Raw genomic sequence first — 22,804 nt, 5'->3', positions numbered from 1 at the left:
CTCATTGGTTTTTTTGGGTACTTCATCAGAGACACTACGACCTAGAATTGTAAATATCAAACATGTTTGATATTTACGATTCGAGATTTTGGAGGCTATGACGCGATTTGGAGCAGTAAAACAATTGTGTTGACCACACACACGAGGATTATTCAGACAAACAGTCAATTGCGACGAGACTCCTCTTGGGATACGCCCCCACGATCGTCGGGGGAGGCAAATCTTGCCCCGAATCGGGCTTAAAATCCTGTAGTGTGTGGCCGGCCTAAACCTTTTCTTTGCACAGACTTGTTCTCTCATCTCTTGGGGACACAACAATGAAAAAAATATGGCATGACTAATGTGACTAATGGTTTTCAAAATATCTACATATATACAAAGAAAAAGTCCAGTCCACAATACACTGCGGTAAAAAACATTGCGATGCCCTTTGGCAGAAAGCCAAAGTAAGTGATTGAAAATGGATTATAAATTGATTTAAAAAAAAAAAAAAAAGACACTTATTATTGGCCCTTACACTGTGTATTCAATCTGTAAAGACCCAGAAAAGTAACCGAAGTTTTGGACTTGCTAGAATAGCGTCCTTTAGGGCTACAGAGACATCGAGCAAACGAATGACAACAAAGTCAGCTTTCAGAGGAAAAAAGAGTGTCCATGACTTAAGGCTCAAAAGTTATCAACGTTTTTATAAACTTGTCACTCTTTGTTATTCTCGACAACACCATCCTCAGAGACCCTGGAAAGTCAGCCAAGTTCAGGGCTCACAAGAAAACGTTCTATGAGAGCTACGAATACATGGAGGACATAACTAGAAAGGCACAATGGAGAGCTTCCAGATACAAAATCAATTAAGTAACTATGACTTACAGTTCAAATGTTACCAAGTGATTTATAAAGGGATGTGCCTGCAGCACAGATCATGCTGTCTCATATTTAAATGGTCTCATATTCATCTTTTGACGTCAAACCCAGAGGTTTTCAGTCTACAGCAAAAATAAAGGAGTTGGGCCAACCGTTCCTACTTTTGGATGGGAGTGTATTTTAGAACAATGCATGCCATTTTTGATGATTATGCTTTCTTACCAAGGGACATCCATTTTCTGTTTTTACTATATATTTAGTGTCCACTTCTGGTGCTAAATATAGAATTCAATTGTCCTTTTCCAGCTTTATTTTTTAGCAGCACTACATCTGCTATAGATCTAAGTATTTCTTATACTTGGAGTCCAGTGCTTGATTGTTTTATGGTGTATTTTGATTTGTACATTACAGAAATGTTGGTCAGAAGGCACCATGAAAAAGGTGCTTGTTTTTCTTGGAACAAATGCAAGAAAAATCTGAGTTAGATATTAATAAATGAGGTCCAAGGATGCTCAGAAGCTTACAGTAGGGTAGGTGTGGTGGGGAGGTAGGAGGCATGAAGTCAGAAATAATTACACGGCTTTCAAGCATCATCAGGGACGAAGCAACAAGTGCACCACTAACTCTGTGATGAAACAATTAACTAGAGTAGTCTTTGTATTTTGGAGTCTGTTTATTCCCAGAAGTGTAACGGGCCAGTCTGGGGCCAGTGGGAAGCGTCTCTGAGGCCCCAGCAGGAACTGGACAATGACGGAGCTGCACACCTGCCAGCTCACTTTACATCTTATCTGGACTTGTGGTTTCCAGGCCAACTGCGTGGGAGGCGTCCGACACACAAAGTGTGGCGTTTGAAATTGATTAACTCATTTATATTCATGCCGGCTGCTTCTCTGAGCAGAGACAAAGAGAAAGTCCCCTCAGCAGAACAAGAACAGCAGATGAATAAATGTGTGACGATGGCTTCTTTTACTCCACGTCTGATGATGAGATGGAGGTAAATTGGTTCTCTTTGTGGACGAAAGGTGAAGCTGCAGATGAAGAGATGAAAGCAGTTGATTGATCAGGAGCATTGTTTGGATAATTAAACCTGGGATGCTCTTATTAAAGCTGCGTGATGTGACAGGATGTGATGAAGTGGCGGTCGGACTGTCCCGGCCCCACAGTCTGAGTGACGACCGGCGGCTCTGTTGTGACATCACGCTGACCCTCCTCATTAAACTAATTGAGCAGCGGCGTGCCATCGAGCTGAGAACGCCTCAGATCAGAAAACAGGCCAACAGCTTATTGAGCAGCAAGGAGCGTCTGCATCCAGCCACCAACACATCAATAACACATCTGACCCCCCCCGCACACACACACACACACCCCCACAGCCCCACACACACACCCACACACACGCTGCAGCTGTGTGCTAACAGACCACACAGCCAACTTTCTCATATGTCCTTCACTTTCACTTTCCTGCCAGATCTAAGTCCTGCATGGAGATTCTTTTTTTAACCTGTGCCCTTCTTATTTATTGAATAGGTACATAAAGTTCTGAAACTGTGATGCTTCAGACTGCAGTTATGTAAACTGCCTGCAGTGGTTAAGAAGTTTTTCTGTTGGGCAAAAAGACCAAGATGTGCTCCTGCAGTTCTTCTGAGAGGTGAAATTATGCTATTTTAAGGGACTTTTTAAGGCTGCCTACACACTACACAATTCTCAAATTTTAGGCAAACTTAGAAACATGAGAGAACAGACATATAAACAGTTTTCAGCAGATGTGGGAAGTATCAAAGTGCAAACACTTTGCTATTGTACTCCACAGATATTTCAGGTATCTGAACTTCACTTGAGCATTTTGTTTTTCTGACCACTTTTAACTTTACTCCCTACATTTGAACACAAATATCTCTATTTTCTATTCCTTACATCAGGGGTGTCAAAGTCGATGACAGCAGATTCTGAATTTGGGTCTAACCTGAAGGCCTTACAGGGTCAACATTTAAACAAAAACTGTCAAGCTCATTTTCACGAGTAATGAATTATGGGGGGTGAAATAGTAAATTATTTTGAGATTAAAAAGCCAAAATGAAAAGTCTAAAGGCTCAAAATATGAGATAAGTCAAAGTTATTAGTTCAAAAGGTGAAAACATGAAATTTAAAGTCAAAGTAACATTTTTTAAAGGCAAATAGATAAGATAGAAAGTTTAATTGTGATTTTTAACAGTCAAAATAAGAGAAAAACAGACACTGTGAGCTTAAAAGGTCAAAATGTGGGATACAAGTAAATATCATGAGTTTAAAGGGTCAAAATATCCATCCATCCATTTTCTATACCGCTTATCCCGTTGGGGGTCATGGGGGGCTGGAGCCTATCCCAGCTGTCATTGGGTGAGAGGCAGGGTACACCTTGGACTGGTTGCCAGTCAATCGTAGGGCTGACATATAGAGACAGACAACCAGGCACGCTCACATTCATGCCTATGGCCAATTTAGAGTCAGCAATTAACCAAATGAGCATGTTTTGGGGGTGGAAGGAAGCCCAGAGAGAACCCACGCATGCACGTGGAGAACATAAAAGCTTCACACAGAAAGGCCCTGACCGGGGAGCGAACCAGGGATCTTCTTGCTGTGAAGCAACAGCGCTAACCCCTGCACCACCGTGCAGCCAGCGTCAAAATATGAGACGAAAATTTTAAATGTAAAAGGTCAATATATGGGATTGAAAGTCAAAGTTTGGTGTTTTAAAGGTGAAAATATCATGAGTTCAAAAAGTCAAAATATGAGATGTAAATTAAAAACCATTTGTTTTAAAGGTCAAAATATGGGATTTAAAGTCAAAGTTAGGTGTTAAAAAGGCCAAAACATGCGATAAAATTCAAAACCATTCGTTTTAAAGATCAAGATATGACTTAAAATTGTGTCAGTCTTGGTCAGGTCTCCATTAAAAAAAAGATCATTGATCTCAATGTGACTAACCTGGTTAAATAAAATAAAATAAAATAAAAATAAAAGTATGAATTTTAAAGGTCAAAATATGTTTTATACCATCTAGGTTAAGGTTACATTTTTATACAGGAGGAAATCTGCAGACCTCATACCACTGGGCAAGTTATAATACAAAATGTCATATGGTCTCCCAGGCCAGGTAAAACTGTACCAAGGGCCAGATTTGGCACCCAGGCCTTGGTTTGACACCCCTGCTCACATCAAATGGCAGTAGAGTTTCAGATAAACTGTAGATTATTAGATTGTAGCTGCATTTGGTCAGATCTTAAAATGGTCTGTGAAAGGTCTGTGGTCTGTGAAAGCACTCACTACTGACTACTCATGTAACCCCACTGCAACCATCTCTCTTTGAATACTGACAGACTATCCCTGCTCTTGAGCTGGACTTCTTCAAAACAGCTAGACTGAGACTGTAGCGCCTCAGGATACAGCACAAGTCTGTGCAGCTCCCTCCCTGACTTCTAAAGCATCAGTACAGCTCCATGTTTGGCTCCTGACAGCCTGAATGAAGTGACTTGTATAGAAAACATTTATAGACTGAACACTTCATCACCCATTCATATACTGACTGCATTAAACAAGCATGACTGTGGGCTGGCTGATGATAGTGCCGATATTAGAGGAGAGAAATGTCATCGCTTCTTTCTTTGTCAGTCACAGCCGTCACCACACCCTCCTCTTCTCCTCCGCCCAGCTCCTGCGAGGCGTCTCAGATTAATGGCCTGTGGAGAGGTGCAGAGGAGGGATGTTTTCCACGGCGTTTCACAGAGTTAATCTCGGCTGTGGTGTGTTGTCAGCACATCCGATGAGGGGCGATTTCCCTTGGGGCGGTCTTGTATCTCTCTCCTTTTCTCTCTTGTTTTACTCCCTCTCAATTGTGAGGAAAAGAAAGGACAGGGAGTGACAGAGATAAAGAAAAATTAGATAGCCTGTGAGTAATAAAGTCTGTGCAAATACAAACAAAAAGTGGCCGCAAGAGACATTTTTATACTGGTGAGGCATTTACTAATACTATATGGGATTACTCCTCTGCCAATTCAAAGGTTTTTATTACAAACAGATAGGGATAGACAATAGGAATGAATGGAAACAGAGGAAAGTTAGTACTTTACAGCTCTAAATGGACCTCTACACTGCATTTATCATCAGAAAATGCCTACATATATTCAGTATGATTCCTGTACTTTACAAAAAAAAAGGTTTTTAACCACAGTTTAAGTGACTTCTTGGCATGGAGGCTATCGCTGTCACAATTACTCAGTCCTGCAAACTTCCTGGTGTCATCTGGTCAGATGAAGGGAGTCAAGAGGACACTTGTACTGAGCTAAGAGGCTAGCTGAGCCCCTTAACATATAAAAAAATCATTTTGTCATAAACATTCCTTCAAACACTGGTGGACTATCAATAGAATAAACCCTGTAAGGTGAGAGAGTTTGAGCCATTCATGACGAGCCTGTGCTATGAAATTGGATGCTTCATGTGAACCACAATAGCTAGCTTCCATTTAAGTGCCAGTTTCTTTTCCTCCATTCTTTTGTTTTTAAATCTACTTTTAAAAAGTCAAACTATTACCAATTTAAGGGGCATGTGGAAGCCAAACAACCAGCTCTGCTGAGCTGAGCCAAGTGATCTGGATCTCTTCAGCTCTGTTTACATGACGTTTTTTGATGAAAATGCAAAGCTTTTGAAGCTTTTAGGCTGTCCGTTTACACGAGAACAGCTTTTTGAGCACCTGAAAATGGAAGAATTTGGAAACAGGCTCCAGAGTGAAAGGTTTTCAAAATGCCCCCATCTCTGTAGACCAGGCAGACCTGCACAGAAGTCATTTTGTAAGGTTGTAAAAAACTCAAAAGGAGGACCCAAATGCAGGATAACTCAAAAGATTTAATTAAACAAGCAAAAGAAACAAACAAAAGATCTTACTTAAAATAAATCTAGCGAAACCAAAATTCAAAAGCAAAATCTACTGAAAGCAAAAAACACAGGAGGCATGAGGAAAAGCTCAAGGAGTAACACCTATTCATCATTAGAACCATATATTCATGAAAGAAAGTAAAAACATTAAATTAAAAGTCAAAATATGATTCAAATTTTTAAATTGAGTCTAAAAGGTCAAACTTTATGAAGTCAAAGTTAGGAGTTAAAATTATGACATGAAATACAAATTAATTTGTTAAAAAGGTCAACATGACTTAAAAATTAAAATTATGAATCTAACAGTTCAAAACATTATTTAAGAAGTCAAAATTATTAGTGGAAATGCTCCAAGTATGGAAGAAAAAGTCTGAATCCAAAGTTTGAGTCCTATTTGTGAGATGCAAAATTGAAAATGTGGCACATCCATTTCCTGAGAGGGGTGTGGTCAGGGGCGGAGTCAGACAGCTTATTAACATTTAAAGCCACAGACAGAAACAGCTTATTCTGAGCAGGGCTGAAACAGAGAGGTATTCAGACATGCAAAAATCCAGTACTGGAGTTTTTTTTCCAGGAACAAACTTCACAGGCATGTTTTGGGGACCTCTGAGAGCCAAATAAACTTGTCTTACAAGGGTAAAATATGTCCCCTTTAAAAATGATAGTTGTTCCTTAATACATTGGATAGAGGAAAATAATGTTTGAACAGAGTCCTCAGTTAAAAACAAGAAGTAAAAGCAGTGGAGGTGGTGTTTATAGTTATTGTGTTTATATGATTTCTGAATAATTATAACTACTTCTGCTGTTTGAATAAATATGACAGCATCTCGTTTACTGTATTTGCACAGATTTACTTAAAGTGTAACCTTGCAAAGCCAATGGATTGGCCAGGCTTCATGTCTGTCATCAGGCCAATCCATCTTGCAAAACTCTCCCCTGCAACGTTTGTGGCAAACCAGATCATGAATTATGGAAAAAAGTTCCAAAAGTGGGTATAAAAAGTGCTCAGTGGGGTAAACAGTGGCAATTTGGTTTAAAAGAACCAGAAATGTCTAGAAAATGTGGTGAATTGGAGAGAAAAAGTAGGAAAAAGAGTTTGGTTTAAAGCAGTAAAAGTGCATGGAAAGTAGGGCTGCAACTAACGACTATTTTGATAGTCGACTAATCTGGCGGGTATCTTAACGAACTGTCGACTAATCGGATAATGGCGCATGCACCTATTCAGTGGCTCTTATCAGCTTTTAAATTCAGCTTGAGATATTTTTAGGCATGTGCTAAGTAACAATAAAGAAAATAAAGATGACCACTTCATTCAGAAATATTTATTTATAAACTGTGCTGCTCATTAGGCTGCTACAAAAATAACTCTATTAAACTTTTGTCCATTTAAAAGCAAGGACAGGCAAAGTGTTGACAAAAATAAAGTATCAATGTTTTATGTAAACAAAAGGCAGTCAAAATGGCAGCAATAAAAACAACAAAACAACACCAAAGCTATCTAGCTTCCTCAAAAAGATAAGTTCATTTTGTGTATGGTACAGAAGTTTTTCTCTATTAAATCAAATAACTGGCAAAGTGCTGATACAAAAACAATTATTCATTTTTTATGTAAACAAAGGGCATGCCAAGTAACAGCAATAAACAAACAAAATTTGTTTTCTCTTAAAAAAAAAGAGAGAAAACATTTTTTGCATTGCATGTGATCTAGAAGCTGTTGCAAGCAACTACATGAGGCTACGTTTCACTCACAGTTTATTCCAACTGAGAAATGTCAGCATTTCCACATTTTCGCGTGTGAAGCTTGCTCTCTTCTGAGAGCAGATATTCCCCGCTGCAGAGAAGATTCGCTCTGCCGGATGGATGTTGCAGGAAGTTTGCTTCTTCTGTAGAAAGCCATCAGTTGTACCACTGCTTTTCTTTGGACTGCAAAAGTAAATAATATTAAAATAAGACATTCATCAGGCAAAAGGTAACAATAACTCTTTTAAACTCAAATACGCCATTAAAATAATCATCATCCAAGCAATGTTACTGTTCTTGATTCTAGAAACCTGCCTACAGGTATATAGACAAAGTTTAGCCGGCAGACTTTGGCTAAAATGATAGTAGAGCTATTTTTCACACAACTCTGTCTCTCCGTTGTTAGCTTGCTAGGTAACAAGCTAACCATCTACCTCTCTTACTGAGGAGAGTCGGAGACCGCATCCTCCAGATGTCCAACATGCCTCCGTTTTAAATGCTCCCGCATCACAGACGTACTGCCAGCAAGGTCCGCTTTGCAAATCGAACACGTTATCGGTGTCTATGATGTGTTTAAGGTGAAATTTTCCCATACTTTCGATGTTTTCACTTGCGTCGTTGTTGCAGTGGCTGCAGCCATTTTTTTTCTTCCTGTTGCTTGCTGGTCACGGGTCGCACTGACTCGTGCATGTTCGTTACCGGCTGGAAAAACACGAGCAATGACACCACGGTCTATTGTTGACAAATGAATTTGTCTGCAACAAATTTTATTACAGATTTTTGTCGATGACGTCGATGAATCGTTGCACCTCTAATGGAAAAGTGGTGAAATGGGAATGAAAAGAGGGGAAATTGGTTTGAACCGGCAAAAATTAGTCAACTGAGGCAGGAAAATAGGCAGAAAGATGAAGAACATCTTTAGTTGCAAGATTGTCTACACAGATCATAAATACATGTTGACATCCATGGCTGCATCTTATTTCTTCTTGTTGAAGGATTTGCAAACCAGTTACATGCATACCGCCACCTACTGTTTCAGACAGTGTACATGCAAGTGTGCTCAGGCCAGGAACAATGTTACTGCAGACCAGGAGAGAAGGGAAAAATGGTGCTCAGGAATGGTACCTGCTGTGAAAATGCTTCAGGTTTGATTTTTTTTTCCATGATTTGAGTCAGAGAAGAGTTGCCAACACATTACACATGAGAAGAAACACTGACAAATTAAGACAAACTCCATTGTAATGTGATTTCAAACAACACCCTGATGAGGTTTTTTAAAAAAAGGAAAAAAAAACTGCTTTAAAAGCAAATCATACTTGTCTTTTGTCAGGATGTTTAATGTAAAAAAATAAATGTTTTCCCAGTAGGAACGATAATAAATGTTTCTTCAACCCACAGTGATGAACTGAATGTACACCAGCTGCAGAAATAATGACCGACAGTTGATTGAGACAGTTTTGTAGAACTGATCAGACCTCCAGCTGGCATCTATAAGACGAGATGAGACAACATGTAGAAATGAAATGACTTCCATCTGCACCGCTGAGACGTTTGACTGGCTGTTAGGAGACCTCCCTCAAAGCTGATAGCTGTTAAATTACATCTCCTTCTCTGGCTCTGCTGGAATTCTGTCAGTATTTCTATAAGAATAATGAGTATGAATGTCTGTTTAGAGCCATGCATCACATCCTCACTTCCTTCAGTTAGTTTTTCATCTTTTCCATGTTCACCTGCTCTTCCTCCCTGTAGGTGGTTAGTTTTTGTACTGATGTGTCGATTTACTCGAACAAAAAATCTATTTTGGTGTTTTAAAGCCAAAAAATTGTAAAGGAAGTGAGAAAATAGCCCCTGCTGACACGGAATAAATATATGATAGAGAAGTACAAGGGTGTGTCTATAGCTGCTGTTTTTAGTGCTGGCAGTGCCCACCTGTAGTTTTAAGTTTTGTTCCCCTCCTGCTAAGCGGTCAAACCACGACTGATACCACATATCCTGTTGTGGGCTTTCACAATTAACAGCCCACTTCAGTGATTCATCACACACTTACAGACCCTGTAAAGTGAAATCCAATGTTGTTGTCTTAACGCATTAGATATGTTGGAATAAGGCTGCTGTAAAAAAGTGAAACTCTATGCTTTACATGTGACTGAGTTTTGGATTTAGACTGTTAGAATGTTTTTTTTTCCTCTTTCTTGGCTTGTTTTAATGTGGGTGGGGCAAATATGTCAACTGGTGATGTCACCGGCCTACAATGGGAGATTACCCCGCCCCTGTACGCTGCGATATAAAATCACAGAGCAGTTAATCTCAGTACAGTCTGTTGTTAGCTGATGTCACTGCCTTCAATAAAAGTTAACAGTCAGTTAAATGCTGTTTTTCTGTTCATTGTGAGGTAAATTTACAAAAACTATCAGCCACAGTGGTCTATGGATCATTTAAAGCATCACAACAGAGATTTGAGCCAGAAAATGGGACTCTGTCTCTTCTTCTTTGGTCAACAAAAGGTCAAAAGCGTGAGTGCTTTCCTCAGTTCAGATTGTAGCACTTTTTTATTTGAGTGAATTGTATTTTTCCTGAGTGGGCGTGGTTTCAGCTCATTCAACTGGCACGCCCACACCCAACATATGATTTTGAAGCTTAATTTTACAAACTTAGATTTGTTTTATTTGGCTGAAATTTGATTAAGGGGTTCATAACACAGTGACCTGTCATACAACAAACCTAAATACAGATTTATTTTTACTTTACAGGGTCTTTAAGGTGATAAAAGAAGGCTACTGATAATAGCACAGAAGCAGAAAAACAGTAAGGAAGAGAAAGAAGCAGAACTGATGAGTGAGGAAAGGGGAGGGGCTTAGGGGTGTGTGTGTGAAGGAGGTTAAGGGGGGCCAGGAGGAGAAGACCTCAATAAAAAGACATGTAACAAAGAGGGATTAAAGTTATGATGAAAATAATTAACAGTGATTATCTTTAAAAAAGAAAAAAAAATATGGATAGACATTAAAGATATTGGGCTCTAATTTTGTGGTGCAGCCACAAATTTTCTTTTTAATTTGGTACGATGCCAATACTTTTTGATGTGATTTTTTACTGATACAGATACTTTAGAAGGAAGGGAAAAAAATGGACTTTCAAAAGGTACACATTTCTGGCAAATAAAAAAAAATGCATGATAAGTCCCCCAACTTTATCCAGTTATAAATGTTCATAGAAAACTGATTTAATGCATCATAAGAAGTTCTGATTTCTATGATTGAATAAGGAGTTGTTAATATTCATAGCATGCTATAGCAGGACTTTGGTAGCTGTAAGTAAAGTGACAGCACTTTATGAGGTTATTAATAATTATAAGATCATTTATAACAACTTGTAAGCAGTGTTTGGTGTCTGTAAGTAAAGTGTAAAATAAAACAATACTTCACAGCACTTATCCAAACAATTGCTTTATTTTAAGCTGGAATAACTCAGAGTTTGAAGGGGATCAGAAAAAGTTAAGAAATTTCAGCATCTTTAGACAGTTACTGTAACCTAAATGAATTAACTAAATCTGTACTCTGATTCTGTTTGGTAGGTATTAGTTGTTTAGTACCAGCACATAATCAGTGTCAGATTTCTATGTCCTTCTCTAATTCCAAACCATACAAAACAAACAAATTTCCAAACACAAAATGTACCAAAGCTGTATGATTCTTATTTTTGATAAAAGGGACAGTAAATGGCCCCTGCCTTCATTCCCCTGATTATTTATTTTATCATGCCTTAGCAATAGTTCTCAGCAATTATGAACCACATATTTCCTAATGTCATGCAAAAGCCGACCAATAACTTGGAATCTTCAATTCCTGCCAAGCCAGTATTCCCACTCTATCACTTTTAAATGTTCTTGTGCTCGTTCCAAGTGCTGAATGTGGGCTCCAGTGTTTGGGTTAACAAAATGCCGTTTATGGCATACTGTGAAATGGTTAAACCCCTCTAATGTCAGTGCCTGTTGGTAAGCACACCATTCATCAGTGACAATTTGGTAGCCTCTTCTCACATGATGAATTATTGGGGACAGAAGATCAGCTCTGGACCGGCCTCCCACAACTCTTAGTACAGGTTTTCTTCTCTTCTTCTTTTCTTCTCGTTTTCTTCTTTCCTTGCCCCACTTCAAATATGCCCAGAACCCACTTTTTTGTACGCCGCCAGGCAGGTTCAAAGTGTCCTCTGTAAAAACAGACATTGTTTGATTAGTGATGTGAATTGCAGCTATGTTGGTAAGCTTAGTCATTTGGCTCAGCTCACCTTAATTTTCTCTTAAATTAATTTTGCCAGTTCTGACTTTTATAATTATGTAAAATTAAGAGTTGTTTAGAATTCTTATTGATTAAGGTGCACATATATCCCTTGAATTATTAAATGTTTTTAGACTAAACCTGTCTGAAATAAAGATTACATGTAAAATCGTCAAACAATGTTACATGTGCATTTAAACAATTGATATACTTAATATTGTAGAGAACTTTTACAGAAGCAGCATGTAGATATTCTAAAAAAAATCTAGACAAATAAAAACATGATTTTCTTTTCACTTTATTTCACAAGGGAATAACCTGACATGCCAGATGGATTTGTTTCACATATCCGCCACTGGATTTGCCAGTGAAAAATAAGGAAATAGGCGTATCCATCTGCTATGCAAGGTTAGCAAGGGATGGTTTACTTCAATTATGTAACCTAGCTGTGCACCATCATAAAAACATGTCAGTACAAAATTTTCCAGCCACTATCATTCCTGGGTAAAGATTAGACAACAATGAAGACTGTGCATAATGATAACAGCTGAACAGCAGTAGATTAATGTAGTAATTCAGTTATGCTTACAGATAAGTTAATTACAATTGTAAATAATTCCCAAAGGAGGTAACTCACCTTTCTCTTGTGGGAGAACTTGCTTTTTGTCCAACATCAGAAAGCAGTGTCTCCCACCAATCCTCATGCCGCCCTGGTGTCTGCGCTTTTTCTATGGCTCTAATGCACACCTTAAGGGATTGAAGATACACAATCTGATATCAGTGCTATTCTTTTTATCAATTTTATCCAACTGCAGCCCAGTGTTGTGCCTGAATGAGTTCAGTGAATGATCTCGTTCATATTTTGGGCGAATGTGAACTGAACATACTGTATTTCTGCCCGATGAACGTTATTGTGAGCATAAAAAACAAGTCTGAAAAGGGCCTACTTTAAAACTGCCCACTCAGAACCCATTTTTCAGCCCACTTGGGCCCCACACAAGGCCCAGTGAGAGCTTTCTTAAGGCAGAGATGGGGCCTACATGGGCCCCATATGAATTGCCCATATAGGCCCCATGTAAAGCCCAGGAAGATCCCACTTGAGACCCATATGGGCAATTACAGTGGGGCCTTCATGGAACCTGCAGACAAACCCACTTGGGACCCACATTTGCAGCCCGCATATAACCCATATGGGGCCCACATGGACATGCTGGCTGGGTATATGTCTTCTTAATAAAGGCGGTTGCTAAGGGACAGCTAATGAGGACTACAGCGTCTGTCAGGACCGTATAGGACATCACTCCAGTGCGGCAACTGAGCCTGGCTCTCACTCGTATCCTTGGGTGATGACAGCAAGTTGACCGTATTGTAGTTCAACATAGCGTTAGATTAGCTTTTTACTTCTATCAGTTAAACCAAATAGGATGCTTAAATTATTATTCTATGATGTTTACCCTCATTCATTTCAACAGAACGTCCACGCTGCTGGACACATCTTATTTTCAGCAATGGTCCAAAAACCCGCTGAACAATCCCATGAGCTCACTGCCAAGGGAACTATGCAACGCTAACTTTCAGATTTTGCCTACAAAATTCCGTCATGACTGTGCCACTCTATTGACACTGGTTTACCACCCGCCACTAATTACTACTGATAACATCTACTGAGATTCACAGAAAAATAAAAGTATCCCTTTAATCTTAGGGTTAAAAAAAATTCTCTTCAAGATCCTAATTTTTGTTTCCAATTCTGGTCATCAACAAGCTATTCCAACACTTTCAGCAATGACAAGATAAAACAAACCTTGTTCTGACAGGCTGTAACAATGGTTATAATTAAAGTTTATCTGGGAAACAATTAGATTTTTAATTCTGCTTACAGAGAATAAGCATGAGTGTTTGATTAGTCACTCTGCACCTGTTGAATAAAATCATTTTCAGTAGCTTAAGTGTTGTTCATTTTTCTTGAAGAACAGCAAGTTCCTGCATTAGGACGTCTGAAAATCCATCTGACGGAGAAATTGAATCACACCGAGAAAGGATGGCGTGAAAAAGAACAACATGAGTGTGATAATAAAGAGGAGACAGTCATTGTGGGTCTGAAAATGGATTCCATTTGTGTCGGAGGCACATTTCATTGTATCACAGACAATGAGCGACACAGTTCATGGTACTGAGTTCATCAATTAATGTTCATCCACCTCCATCCCCCCTCCTCTCTCCTTCATCTCTATTCTCTTCTTCTTCTATTGTGTTGGACAAAGATCTCATTTTTCATGTTGGCGCTGAGTGGCACCTCTCCATTTTTAATCAACGACTTCAGGACTAAAGATAGCGCCATGCTTCAATCCAGCCAAAGAGCGAGGGCTCTCTTATTGAATTATTCCATCAGTTTTCTGTCTCCATCATAAAGAGCAGATCCCATTGTTAGGAAACAGATTCTCATTTGGAGGAGCTAAATGGGAGAGCGGGAGAAGAATGGCTCTGTCATGTTACCACCACCCTCATCTCCTGTGTTCATTTGCTGCTTTGCTCGCGCTGAAATTGGCTTTAAATAGATGCTGAGGATAACATCAATGTCTGCGGAGGAGCGATTCAATTTAAGAGCTCTGCCAGGTGGAAATGTGATGAACTGCGTTTGTCCTCAAGATAACAGGGAATGATTCACCATTAGTCCAGACGTGTGACTCCTTTATAATGATCTGAGGAAGTAAACTGAGGTTAAACACAACAGGAGCAGCAACGAGTGGCAGAAAAATAAATAATGGAGACCTGGAGTCAGTCATAAAGTGAGGACGGTTTCTAGTTGATGAAACCTGTGATGGTACTGGCCTTTAACAAAGCTAAAAGCTTGTATCATTGAATTTACTGGTCAATCCACTGATCCAGTACCACGACTAAAGATCCCCAAAAATAAACACCAACATACAAAGTAGCAACAAATAATGGCAAGGTGCTATTAGAGGGTGGGTGTCAGACTAAGGCAGCAAAAAATCAATTTGTAATTCAGATTTTTATGATCAAGTATCCAAGAGCTGTCTCTGCCTGAAGCAAACACACTATTTAATGTACTAATTTTGATTAAGGTCCAAAAATTAAGTGCATTTTTAAATTGCAAGTAACTGCACGCTTTTTTTATACTTGTATGGACGATAGATCACAGCAGTTAAAACAGTAGAGCGTTTTTTTATAGTAAAATAAAAAAGTGCAGCTCAGAATTTGAGAAGGCAGGAAGTTCAAGTTCTGTTGGCTTTTAAAATGCTCCTAAAAAACTAAGACCACCCCTTCTCCTCTTCCTGTCAGTCTGGAAGAGCTCCAGTTAGCCACGTCTCTGTTAAAAACATCTTATACAGCTTGTGGTAGTCATTTAAAGGGGACATATTATGCAAAACTTAATATGTGCCCCTGGCCTGTCCACAATCCCCCCCAAGAATCAGAAAAATCCTTTCCCTCCCCCCTTCTCTTTCTACACCTTTCAGAAAATGTGTGCTGAAACAAGCCAGTCTCAGATTTTACCCTCATGATGTCATGTAGGGAGTTAGCCCCGCCCCCAAGTTCAGTTGGCCCGCCCGACTTGGAAGAAAGTTCTGCCCTCTTCTCCTGATCTTCCTTGTAGCTGGCAGCTGAGAGGAGGATCCACTAGCTGAGAGCCACATCCATTTCCTGAAAGGGGCGGAGTCAGACTTTCATTAACATTTAAAGCTACAGACACAGAAACAGCTTGTTCTGAGCAGGGCTGAAACAGAGGGTTTTTTTAGACATACAAAAATTCAATACTAGAGTGTTTTCCAGCAACAGACTTCACAGGCATGTTTTGGGGGCCTCCGAGACCAATGTAAACTTGACTTACAGGGGTAAAATATGTCCCCTTTAAGGGGTAGACTAAAATTTTATACGGTGGCATTCTCACAAGGGGATCCAAGTGCACTTGAGCCCAAAAGCCAAGTTTGTTTTGGTCTGTATGAATGCACCACACCCACCTGGGGAGCTGATCTTGGGCACAATTAAAGTGGACTCTGGCACAGTTCAGATGAGATGTGAATGCAACCACGCCAAACTTCTTTCCATGGCACAGCAGTTTGTTCACGTTTTCGCAAAGAAAGGCGAAAATCATTAGAGTTAAGTCAACTAATGGTCTGATGTGATTCACCTTACAAATGAACAAAAGTCATCTCAAAAACTGCTGTATTTGTGCAGCATGAACACATTTAATCCTCTGAGCTGCACGTAGATGTATAGATATGAAGAGCGACATTGCTGGCATCTAAAAAAATAATTTAATAACTTACATTTTGGCAGGATAGACTTTTTTGGTTAAAACAAAAACCAGAATTTAACTGGAGTGGCTGCCATGGTAGCTTCTTCTTCTTTCTCCTCCTTGGGGGTTTTGCATACCGCCACCTGATGTATCAGACTGTGTATGTTATGCAAGTAGGCTCAGGCACAGATTGATGTTGCTTGTGGGAAAGCAAGCCAGCAGGGGGAAGGGGAGAGAGAAGAATCATGCTGCAGTTTGAAACAATCTGGCCAAGTGTGAAATCACCCTCAGCTAGTGACTTAGAATTTAGGAGAAACATTTTTTTCCCCTTTATCAGTCAGCGGAGAGGCACAGTCCATGTAACGCAGGGTATCCAGACTAATGCCAGTCTCCCTGCCAGCCCCAGTGGGGCTGCATCAGATGATCAAGCATCAAAGATACCAGGTAAACAGGACGGATCCAACCCCTGCCAGTACATTTGAGCAAAATCACAGTTTACCATCTTCAGCCATGCATTGATCGTCACACGCACAGCCAAGCCTGTACCGCAAGCAAGTCCGTGTCTCCTGAGGGTCCTCTTTCGTGGCAGAAACACCATGAGCCAGTGTGGCCTGATCCATGAATGATGCTATGCTTGATAATTTTAGGCATATGCTGTTTTTTGTGAGATTAACCCTCTGAGCCCTCAGGATTTAATCCACTGATGCCACATTGCTAGCATTAAAAAATGAATTTTAAAAACTTCCATGGTGGCAAGGTGGACATTAAAACATAAACAATCTTTGCTCAGGTTGACTTAAGTGGTTGCCATGGCAGCTTCTTCTTCTTTCTCGTTTGTAAACCAGCTACGTTCCTACCACCACCTGCTGTATCAGACTGAGTACATATGCAAGTGGGCATGGGCACAGATCAACCCTTTAACTTTCACACTAAGAAATGCATTTTCAAAAAATAATCTGTTGGTAAAATGGTGTTCCTGCCTCTTCATTTAGCAATATTTCAATCTTTCTTTTTCACATAATCCAATCAGGAAGCAGATATGCAAGTAAACCAGCTGATTGACTTGCCTGTTGAGGGTTATTATGGGCATGAATAGATTTCTCATATCTCTGCAACAAAATGTTTAGTTTTTATAATAAATAAATACATGTATTTATATAACATCTGTGAACAGAAATTCATTGAACATTTTTAATCAGTGATGCAAAAAGGAATCATATTTCCACAACACCCTTGTTTAACTATCACTGGAATTGTCACTGGAACATAAAGACTTTGACCCAGTCAAAAAAAAAAAAAACTGTATTCACTTCTGGTGGTATGCAACAAAGCACTGCTTTTTATTGTTCAAACAAAGGAACGACTTGCCATCTCCACATTTGGAACACCGCCATTGCAACACTCCACCTTTGCAGAAGTTGCATCTCCCTTGCTGACGGCCAAATATTGGCCAGTGTCCTATGCTACCATAGCAGGATGCTTGGTGGGGTGGAGAACTCGGGTTTGGGTGACGCACTGGTGGCTTGTGCTGTGCACTTTGTGGCTGGCCAATCCTGGCTGGCAGCTTGTACCAACGTGAACCAACACTTCTGATTCCCAGGTTGTCGTGCAGCGTCTTCACCAAGTTGAAGCTGGTAAAGAAGTTATCGTAGAAGACCCAAGTAGCTTCTTTGTTGGTGATTGTGTTGCAGAATATAGAGAAAATCTTGGCGCCAAAAAAGGAGATCATCAAAGCCCAGATGTGCAACTTCTTCCTCCTGAATGTTGCCTAATATTGTGGCCCCTTGGTAGAGCTGCCCCGAAAGAATATTTTGAACCCCATCTGATCCAGCTTGTTCTGGATGAACTGGCGGAGGTTGCCAGCTCAGGTTTTTTTGAACGCCACTATCGCTTCGTCAACACTATTCCTCTTGACGTAGGGGTCGGTGCTGCCCTCTGTCTGGCAGCTGTCACTGAAGTGGACGTGTGAAGTGTCTCGGTTGCCCAGTAATCTTCATTTTCAGTCATGGAGGGACCCAATCAGCATTGTCACCTTGAATTTAGGATGTCACGTGGATGCTATGAAAAACCCTTAGGTCTCACCATAAAATATTAATCGAATGACTCCCAGTTTCAGTTGGATATGTTGGGGCAATAACAGCCATGTTTCACTCCAGCTTTGGCTCAGCTCTCTCCTCTCCAGCAGCTCATCTTCCTCTAAGTGGTGTCTCTGCGTTTCTACCTTGGACTTCTTCCCAGGACATACAGCCAGCAGATTGCAGGTGGGGACAATTGGAGAACATTTGGAGCACAGATGTGTTACTGCAATCAGTGAGAGAAAGCAAAAATATTAGTGGATGTGATAAGGAAAGGATTACTTGCTGATTTTAATCAGGAATATTTTTCTTTCTTAACCCAATATGCCCAATGACTTTAATGCATAATTTTACATTCATTTAACCAGTGTTTATAGGATGTCATATCTCATCTTTATCTTTAGCCAAAGACACATTACTACTAAAACTATGTGTGGTTCAGTAAGTAACAGCAAATAATGAGTGGGGAACTACATTCTGGAGAACAGAGAGTGATAATCACCCCTCCCGTTGGAGTTTGTGCTTATGTGCATAGAACTTTAGCTAACAACATGTAGAAAACCTGAAGTACGATCTCATAGTCTGGGTACAGCAGAGAACCAATATGCATTTCAGCAGCCATCAAATCCAACAACCACATATCCACCGACTCTGAGAATGGAAGGCCAAGAGGATCTTGACCACATGAGAAACAACTACAAATCCCATTATTTGACACATAAATCCTTCAAGTATACGAAATATGTAAAAGGTTGTGTGGGTGTAAGCCACCAATACAAAGATCAAATATAGGTGTGGTTACTCACCTGTATGTACAACTATGTATGCAAGAGCCTGTCAGCCAACATGTGGCTGGGCAGGCCCAAGTCAGTAACTTTTAGACTCTGTATTGCTTTTGAATGTGATCCACCAAAATGATGTTCTCCAGCTTTAGTTCTACATGGATTACCCCTACATAGCTCAGATGATCCAATGCGTTTGTGATCTGAAAAGTTGCTGACAAGTTTAACAACAAGGGGGAGGACACGACTCCGCCACGCCCAAAAGTACTGCCCCCTCGTCGCTGATTGGTCCTGTCACTTTCTGAATGGGCCCAAACGGTTCAGACAGGAGCTTTGCATGATGGATTCGCCAGTGAGAAACACGGAAATGGGCGTACCCCTCTGCTTTGCAAGGTTAATCTCAGAGCAGATCAAGCAGACAGCAAACCAAAGTCTCCAGAAATTAAAAGTTTGGTAAGCAAGAAGTTGGGTCAGGGTCATGTAACTTGCCACTGCTTAGGTGTTCAATAAGTGTTGGGTAGTGAAAAGCATAACAAATGCAGTGATCCAGGCCTGTAAGCACTTAAGCCTGCAAGTGCAAATTTTAAAAACATTGATATCATCTAGAGCCCCCCACCCCCACCCCCACCCCGAAGGAAAGGAATTCATATTCAGTAGTTTTCTTGGTTGTGTTTGTTCTTACATAGAATTGATTGGGATGATGACACCTGGTTTGGAAACTGCATCTGTGTCATCATTGGAGGAAGATGAAACCAAAGACGTTGACACAGACAATGACGGCAGTGATGACCAAGGTTATATACCTCCTATTTCAGTCCGGTGGGTTCATCTCCCAGGAGCTACCATTAGCGTCCTGTTGTTACAATTTTTCATTTGTATTATTTTTTTTCCAATCACTTTTAAATCTCTTCTCAGCAGCACCGGTGGGGCTCTACAGTCACTGATTAGCTGGGATACACTCCCAGCAATCAGCATGGAGGACAAACAACTTTTTAATATCTTGATTTACCTTTTAGCATGTGTACTGCTGTGGACCCAGGTACAAAGATGGAGTGCCTAAACCTTTCAAAATCAGAATCAGGTCCAGGTGCAAAGCTGCTGTCATTGAAGGGGTAAATGTCCATCCATTTCACCTCATTTTCATCTCCTGTTCTGTACTGATTTTGGTTTACGTGTGCCATTTGTGTAGTGGTAGTAACTACTGTATGGTGCATTCTCCCTCCAACTATGTCTTTTTCAGATGTGTTGTCATGGTCATACTGTCTGGAAATGGTTGTCCCAGTCCTCATTGAAATACGGGATGCTAGTTGGGGACTTCCTGTTGGCCATTAATATTTTACTCTTGGAAAACAATTATGCCAAAATATCACTACTGTTCAAGTTCATAAGGATGGGGATAGTAGAGAGGTCCTCTTTTCCCAGGATCCAGGACTCTTACAGTATGGATAATATGAAGGAGTTATGAAATGGCCCAAATATCAGCCTTTTTCGGTGGGTTGACTTGTTGTCATTGGGGCATGCTGCAGCAAAAGAAGCGGCAGATGACATTAATTTATCACATTGAGACTGGACATTGTTTTGGACTTGCATAAATCAAAACTTTTTCCCCTTTTAAACTTCGGACAAACACTGGATATCTGGCATGGTTCCAAAAGTTTGGGCAAAAAGAGTCATACAGCAAGTTCCAGATCTTTGTGATGAAATGCTGACGTGCCTTTTCATTCAATTTTATTACTACTATTATTATACTACATCTATTATATGTTTAGGTGGGACAGCAAATGTGGAACAAAGACACTTGCAACCACTTCTGGCACTGCTGATGACTTCAGTTCTCTGTAAGGAATTCAAATGTATTTGTGTGTTTTAGTTCACCTGGTCAGCATCTACTAGAATAAAAGCAGCACTGGACACTGATTTAAACACTCAAAGTGAAACAATTTGTCAAAGATTTAACAAATATTTGATTAAAATATTTAGGACAACTTTTTTGTTTGTTTTTCTCACAATTTCAGAGAAATGTGTTTGTAAATTAATAATTATTACCAACTAAGTTGACCACTCCTACCATTCTCAGAAAGACAGACAAATTAACAAAGACAGCTTAATACCATTACAAATAAAAGTAAATGAAACTAAATTACTGACACTTCATACATGAACCTGTTTAAAATCATTTGGATATTAAAACAAATTTTCTTTGTGGGTGATTAACAGTAAGTCAACTCCTAGACAATGCTTCGACAGCATTATCTCACAGCTGCTATACTTTGTGTGAGGATTTCTTTTCTCTTGTTTCTTTTTCTTTTTCAAGAAGGGTGGGGTTGGCTGCACTCATTTTATTAAAATGATAAATTATTCTTATGGCTTAAAGTCTAACATTAGCAGTGCAGTTAGGCTGATCTTATGAAGGATAACTCTCAGGTTGAATACAGATAGATGGTTAGACTCAAGTACTTGGGCTCAGTCAATCCTGGCTAATAGACCTGACTTTTGTTCTCACTGGTGGTGTTTTTTTTTTTCTTTTTTCGCAAACTGCTTTGTCATCAGAATTCACAGTACTCTTGTAATTTTATTTTCCTCAGAACATGTGGCTGGTCTCCTGCACTATGTCAGTGGTGAACATGAATAGACCATCAAGGTTTGATGATTAAAAAAGGCAAAAATACAACTAAACTAATCAAAACTAGAAGGTAAAAGACTAAAAGTTTTCACAAAAATCTCACCAAAATAATCAGACACTAGTAGTTATGAGGCACGGAAGACAGGTGTGGCAAATAAGACACACATGAAGGCAAATGAGACACAGGTGAAGGCAAATGAGACACAGGTGAAGGCAAATGAGACACAGGTGAAGGCATATGAGACACAGGTGAAGGCATATGAGACACAGGTGAAGGCAAATGAGAGCAGGTGTGGCAAATAAGACACAGGTGAAGGCATATGAGACACAGGTGAAGGCAAATGAGACACAGGTGAAGGCAAATGAGACACAGGTGAAGGCATATGAGACACAGGTGAAGGCAAATGAGACACAGGTGAAGGCATATGAGACACAGGTGAAGGCATATGAGACACAGGTGAAGGCAAATGAGACACAGGTGAAGGCAAATGAGACACAGGTGAAGGCATATGAGACACAGGTGAAGGCATATGAGACACAGGTGAAGGCATATGAGACACAGGTGAAGGCATATGAGACACAGGTGAAGGCAAATGAGACACAGGTGAAGGCATATGAGACACAGGTGAAGGCAAATGAGACACAGGTGAAGGCAAATGAGACACAGGTGAAGGCAAATGAGACACAGGTGAAGGCATATGAGACACAGGTGAAGGCAAATGAGACACAGGTGAAGGCATATGAGACACAGGTGAAGGCAAATAAGACACAGGTGAAGGCATATGAGACACAGGTGAAGGCAAATGAGACACAGGTGAAGGCAAATGAGACACAGGTGAAGGCAAATGAGACACAGGTGAAGGCATATGAGACACAGGTGAAGGCATATGAGACACAGGTGAAGGCAAATGAGACACAGGTGAAGGCAAATGAGACACAGGTGAAGGCAAATGAGACACAGGTGAAGGCATATGAGACACAGGTGAAGGCAAATGAGACACAGGTGAAGGCAAATGAGACACAGGTGAAGGCAAATGAGACACAGGTGAAGGCATATGAGACACAGGTGAAGGCAAATAAGACAGGTGAAGGCATATGAGACACAGGTGAAGGCAAATAAGACACAGGTGAAGGCATATGAGACACAGGTGAAGGCAAATGAGACACAGGTGAAGGCATATGAGACACAGGTGAAGGCAAATGAGACACAGGTGAAGGCATATGAGACACAGGTGAAGGCATATGAGACACAGGTGAAGGCAAATGAGACACAGGTGAAGGCA

This window comes from Cheilinus undulatus, linkage group 1 (assembly GCF_018320785.1).
Source record: "Cheilinus undulatus linkage group 1, ASM1832078v1, whole genome shotgun sequence".
In the NCBI taxonomy this organism is placed as follows: Eukaryota; Metazoa; Chordata; class Actinopteri; order Labriformes; family Labridae; genus Cheilinus; species Cheilinus undulatus.
This window is presented reverse-complemented; position numbering follows the sequence as displayed.